Here is a 7205-nt window from a genome sequence, read left to right as displayed (position 1 = left end):
TGATATTACTTCATCTGACGTGTTTCTCCTGTGATATTACTTCATCTGATGTGTTTCTCCTGTGATATTACTTCATATGATGTGTTTTTCCTGTGATATTGCTTCATCTGATGTGTTTCTCCTGTGATATTACTTCATCTGACGTGTTTCTCCTGTGATATTACTTCATCTGATGTGTTTCTCCTGTGATATTATTTCATCTGACATGTTTCTCCTGTGATATTACTTCATCTGATGTGTTTCTCCTGTGATATTACTTCATCTGATGTGTTTCTCCTGTGATATTACTTCATCTGATGTGTTTCTCCTGTGATATTACTTCATCCGACGTGTTTCTCCTGTGATATTACTTCATCCGATGTGTTTCTCCTTTGATATTACTGCATCTGACGTGTTTCTCCTGTGATATTACTGCATTTGATGTGTTTCTCCTGTGATATTACTTCATCTGACGTGTTTCTCCTGCGATATTACTTCATCTGACGTGTTTCTCCTTTGATATTACTTCATCTGACGTGTTTCTCCTGCGATATTACTTCATCTGACGTGTTTCTCCTTTGATATTACTGCATCTGACGTGTTTCTCCTGCGATATTACTTCATCTGACGTGTTTCTCCTTTGATATTACTGCATCTGACATGTTTCTCCTGCGATATTACTGCATCTGATGTGTTTCTCCTGCGATATTACTTCATCTGATATGTTTCTCCTGTGATATTACTTCATCTGACGTGTTTCTCCTGTGATATTTTTTTATCTGACGTGTTTCTCCTGTGATATTACTTCATCTGATTTGTTTTTCCTGTGATATTGCTTCATCTGATGTGTTTCTCATGCGATATTACTTCATCTGACGTGTTTCTCCTGTGATATTGCTTCATCTCATGTGTTTCTCCTGTCATATTACTTCATCTGTTTCTCCTGTGATATTACTTCATCTGACGTGTTTCTCCTGTGATATTACTTCATCTGATGTGTTTCTCCTGTGATATTACTTCATATGATGTGTTTTTCCTGTGATATTGCTTCATCTGATGTGTTTCTCCTGTGATATTACTTCATCTGACGTGTTTCTCCTGTGATATTACTTCATCTGATGTGTTTCTCCTGTGATATTATTTCATCTGACATGTTTCTCCTGTGATATTACTTCATCTGATGTGTTTCTCCTGTGATATTACTTCATCTGATGTGTTTCTCCTGTGATATTACTTCATCTGATGTGTTTCTCCTGTGATATTACTTCATCCGACGTGTTTCTCCTGTGATATTACTTCATCCGATGTGTTTCTCCTTTGATATTACTGCATCTGACGTGTTTCTCCTGTGATATTACTGCATTTGATGTGTTTCTCCTGTGATATTACTTCATCTGACGTGTTTCTCCTGCGATATTACTTCATCTGACGTGTTTCTCCTTTGATATTACTTCATCTGACGTGTTTCTCCTGCGATATTACTTCATCTGACGTGTTTCTCCTTTGATATTACTGCATCTGACGTGTTTCTCCTGCGATATTACTTCATCTGACGTGTTTCTCCTTTGATATTACTGCATCTGACATGTTTCTCCTGCGATATTACTGCATCTGATGTGTTTCTCCTGCGATATTACTTCATCTGATATGTTTCTCCTGTGATATTACTTCATCTGACGTGTTTCTCCTGTGATATTTTTTTATCTGACGTGTTTCTCCTGTGATATTACTTCATCTGATTTGTTTTTCCTGTGATATTACTTCATCTGATGTGTTTCTCATGCGATATTACTTCATCTGATGTGTTTCTCCTGTGATATTACTTCATCTGACGTGTTTCTCCTGTGATATTTATTCATCTGACATGTTTCTCCTGTGATATTGCTTCATCTGATGTGTTTCTCCTGTGATATTACTTCATCTGATGTGTTTCTCCTGTGATATTACTTCATCCGACGTGTTTCTCCTGTGACATTACTTCATCCGATGTGTTTCTCCTTTGATATTACTGCATCTGACGTGTTTCTCCTGCGATATTACTGCATTTGATGTGTTTCTCCTGTGATATTACTTCATCTGACGTGTTTCTCCTGCGATATTACTTCATCTGACGTGTTTCTCCTTTGATATTACTTCATCTGACGTGTTTCTCCTGCGATATTACTTCATCTGACGTGTTCCTCCTTTGATATTACTGCATCTGACGTGTTTCTCCTGCGATATTACTTCATCTGACGTGTTTCTCCTTTGATATTACTGCATCTGACGTGTTTCTCCTGCGATATTACTGCATCTGACGTGTTTCTCCTGCGATATTACTTCATCTGACATGTTTCTCCTGTGATATTGCTTCATCTGATGTGTTTCTCCTGTGATATTACTTCATCTGATGTGTTTCTCCTGTTATATTACTTCATCCGACGTGTTTCTCCTGTGATATTACTTCATCCGATGTGTTTCTCCTTTGATATTACTGCATCTGACGTGTTTCTCCTGCGATATTACTGCATTTGATGTGTTTCTCCTGTGATATTACTTCATCTGACGTGTTTCTCCTGCGATATTACTTCATCTGACGTGTTTCTCCTTTGATATTACTTCATCTGACGTGTTTCTCCTGCGATATTACTTCATCTGACGTGTTTCTCCTGCGATATTACTGCATCTGACGTGTTTCTCCTGCGATATTACTTCATCTGACGTGTTTCTCCTTTGATATTACTGCATCTGACGTGTTTCTCCTGCGATATTACTGCATCTGATGTGTTTCTCCTGCGATATTACTTCATCTGATATGTTTCTCCTGTGATATTACTTCATCTGACGTGTTTCTCCTGTGATATTTCTTTATCTGACGTGTTTCTCCTGTGGTATTACTTCATCTGATTTGTTTTTCCTGTGATATTGCTTCATCTGATGTGTTTCTCATGCGATATTACTTCATCTGATGTGTTTCTCCTGTGATATTACTTCATCTGACGTGTTTCTCCTGTGATATTTATTCATCTGACATGTTTCTCCTGTGATATTGCTTCATCTGATGTGTTTCTCCTGCGATATTACTTCATCTGATGTGTTTCTCCTGTGATATTACTTCATCTGACGTGTTTCTCCTGTGATATTTATTCATCTGACATGTTTCTCCTGTGATATTGCTTCATCTGACATGTTTCTCCTGTGATATTGTTACGCCTAGCGCTCCGGGTCCCCGCTCCTCCCCGGAGCGCTCACGGCGTCTTTCTCCCTGCAGCTCCCCGGTCAGTCCCGCTGACCGGGAGCGCTGCACTGTCATGGCCGTTGGGGATGCGATTCGCACAGCGGGACGCGCCCGCTCGCGAATCGCATCCCAGGTCACTTACCCGTTCCCGTCCCCTGCTGTCATGTGCTGGCGCGCGCGGCTCCGCTCTCTAGGGCGCGCGCGCGCCAGCTCCCTGAGACTTAAAGGGCCAGTGCACCAATGATTGGTGCCTGGCCCAATCAGCTTAATTGGCTTCCACCTGGTCCCTGACTATATCTAACCTCCTCCCATGCACTTCCTTGCCGGATCTTGTTGCCCTTGTGCCTAGTGAAAGCGTTTTGTGTGTCTAAAGCCTGTGTACCAGAACTTCTGCTATCCACCCTGACTACGATCCTTGCTGCCTGCCCCGACCTTCTGCTACGTCCGACCTTGCTTCTGTCTACTCCCTTGTACCTCGCCCATCATCAGCAGTCAGAGAGGTTGAGCCGTTGCTAGTGGATACGACCTGGTCACTACCGCCGCAGCAAGACCATCCCGCTTTGCGGCGGGCTCTGGTGAAAACCAGTAGTGACTTAGAACCGGTCCACTAGCACGGTCCTCGCCAATCCCTCTCTGGCACAGAGGATCCACTACCTGCCAGCCGGCATCGTGACAGATATTGCTTCATCTGATGTGTTTTTCCTGTGATATTACTTCATCTGATGTGTTTCTCCTGTGATATTACTTCATCTGACGTGTTTCTCCTGTGATATTACTTCATCTGATGTGTTTCTCATCTGATATTACTTCATCTGATGTGTTTCTCATCTGATATTACTTCATCTGATGTGTTTTTCCTGTGATATTGCTTGATCTGACATGTTTCTCCTGTGATATTGCTTGATCTGACGTGTTTTTCCTGTGATATTACTTCATCTGACGTGTTTCTCTTGTGATATTACTTCATCTGACGTGTTTCTCCTGTGATATTACTTCATCTGATGTGTTTCTCCTGTGATATTACTTCATCTGATGTGTTTCTCCTGTGATATTGCTTCATATGATGTGTTTTTCCTGTGAAATTGCTTCATCATGGGGTCCACGCATCTAAACACGTCTGCGGTTTCTCCTGCAAATAAACCAGACCCAGTTAGCTGACCAATCATTGTACCTCCAGCTGTTGCAAAACTACAACTCACAGAGTTGTAGTTTTGCAACAGCTGGAAGTTTAATGCTTGGGACATGTTTCTCCTGTGACATAGCTTTATCTGCCGTGTTTCTCCTGTGATATTTCTTCATCTGATGTGATTCTCCTGTGATGTTACTTCATCTGCCAAGTTTCACCTGTGATATTACTTCATCCGACATGTTTGCTTGCTTCATCTGACCTGTTTCTCCTGTGAAATTGCTTCATCACAGGGCTCATGCACAACCTAAACATGTCTGCAAGGTCTCCTGCAAATAAACCAAACCCGGTCAATCCTTAGACCTCCAGCTGTTGCAAATCTACAACTCCCAGAGTTCTAGTTTTGCAACAGCTGGGAGTTTACTGGTTGGGACCTGTTTCTCCTGTGATATAGCTTCATCTGCCGTGTTTCTCCTGTGATATAGCTTTATCTGCCGTGTTTCTACTGTGATATTGCTTCATCCCACATCTTTCTTTTGTGATATCGCTTCTTCTGTCATGTTTCTCCTGTGATGTTGCTTCATCTGCCGTGTTTCTCTTGTGAAATTGCTTCATCACGGGGCCCATGCACAACCTGCACACGTCTGCAACGCCTCCTACAAATACTTCAGCTAACCCGGTCAACCATTGTGTCTCTAGCTGTTGCAAAAACTACAATTCCCAGCATACCCCGACAGCCAACGACTGGAAGTTGTAGTTTTGCAACAGCTGGAGGCCCCCTGGTTGGGAAACACTGTCCTAGGGCACCTTGCGCTGATCCTCCTTTGCCCGTTTCACCCTCCTTAAAGCTCAATATTCCTCAACGTGCAACAGAAGGACTTTTCTTGGTTCCAAATGTCTTCCGAGACTTTTGCCAGAGAATTTTCCGCCAGTATTGGTTGGATAGTCATCTGTTGCGAGGACTGCGCAGAGATTACAGGATCCTAATTCATACAATGGAGCTTTTCTTTCCTAAAACAGTGACTGCCCCCCCCCCTCTTTTTGATGCCAAAGTTATATTTAAATTCCAATTGTAAGTTAATTGTGAACGCGCCTGCGACTTGTGAACCCGTGAATTATCTCCTATATATAGAAGTAATGAATGTGCTGTGATAATAACGCATACGTGTCGCGCAGGGGCAGACGCCGGAGCATCCTCCTGTATCATTCTTATTCTTACAATGTTTCACTTCACCTTGAATAAAATCATTGCTCATCTATGTATCGTGGAGGGGACGGGGCGGCTGCACTAACCTTCAGATATTCTCGGTCATTGACCATCTCCGGTGCGGAGCGAGCGTCATCTGCGCCCAGAATTTGCATTCCAGCAGCTTCTCCTGATGTTTTCATCCTTGTCTTAAGATGAGTGTAGGCGGCACTGAAGAAGTGGATCCTCTGGGCCTGTGTGGATGATGGCGTGAGCCGTACCAGGGAGCGGAGTTTAAGGTGCCGCTGGTATTCACCAGAACCCACCGCAAAGCGGGATGGACTTGCTGCGGCAGGCGCCACCCAGGTCGCTACCCCTGGCACAACTCGTCCACACAGGCTGCTGAGGTGACACGTGGCACAGGAAGGATAAAGCAAACTTGTAGTCAGGAAAAGCAGAAGGTCAGGGCAGGCGGCACAGGAGCATAGTCAGGAACGAAGCAAGGAGGTCAGAACACACCAAGGCAATATAGAACAGAAACGCTTTCTCTTGGCTAATGAGCACAAAGATCCGGCAAGGGGAAACAGGAAGTGTTGACACTTATAGTGTGAGCGAGCAGCAGTAACCAATTAAGGGCGTACTGTCCCTTTAAACTGCAGAGAGCCAGCGTGCGTGTGCCCTAGGGGGCGGGTACAAACGCCAACGACCTGGGACAACAGAGGAAGCAGGAGGTGAGTAACTGCCCGGCGTTCGCATGCGATGCGAACCGCGGCACCGCCGGCAGAGGAAGACGGGGCAGGAGAGCGCTCGCGGCCTGAGCACTAGTTGTAACAATCAGGTCTGATTAGTAATTCTCTGTTTTCACTGTCAGTACAGAATAAGTAGCTGACGTGTTTCTTCTGTGAGCTTACTTCCTCTAACAAGTTTCTCCTGTGATATTGCTTCATCTAACAAGTTTCTCCTGTGATATTGCTTCCTCTAACAAGTTTCTCCTGTGATATTGCTTCATCTAACAAGTTTCTCCTGTGATATTGCTTCATCTAACAAGTTTCTCCTGTGATATTGCTTCCTCTAACAAGTTTCTCCTGTGATATTGCTTCCTCTAACAAGTTTCTCCTGTGATATTGCTTCATCTAACAAGTTTCTCCTGTGATATTGCTTCCTCTGACATATTTCTCCTGTGATATTGCTTCATCTAACAAGTTTCTCCTGTGATATTGCTTCATCTAACAAGTTTCTCCTGTGATATTGCTTCATCTGACGTGTTTCTCCTGTGATTTGGCTTCATCTGACTTGTTTCTCTTGTGATATTGTTTCATCTGACGTGTTTCTCTTGTGATGTTGTTTCATCTCCTGTGATGTTTTGTCGAGTTGTGTGCCAGAAATTCGGTCTGCGCTGGAATTTGCGCCAGAATTCTACCTCATTGCGACAGAAATGAAAAACCCGACCAACTCTCCATTTTACTGATAAAAGCCAAAAAAAGGGGGAGTGTCTGTCTGGGAAAAGGGGGCGTGGTGACAGAAAAGGGCGTGTTCCCGTCAATTTCACAAAAACCCAATATATTTACTAAGGTTTTAACAGAAAATGTGGTGGGTTTGAGCCGAGGAAAATCCGACAGATCAGAACATGTGTAAAAAAGCAAAATGTAGGAAAAGTGGAAAATGTAGGGAAACCTTAATAAATACCATGGAAAATA

This window comes from Hyla sarda, chromosome 6, assembly GCF_029499605.1.
Source record: "Hyla sarda isolate aHylSar1 chromosome 6, aHylSar1.hap1, whole genome shotgun sequence".
Lineage (NCBI taxonomy): Eukaryota > Metazoa > Chordata > Amphibia > Anura > Hylidae > Hyla > Hyla sarda.
This window is presented reverse-complemented; position numbering follows the sequence as displayed.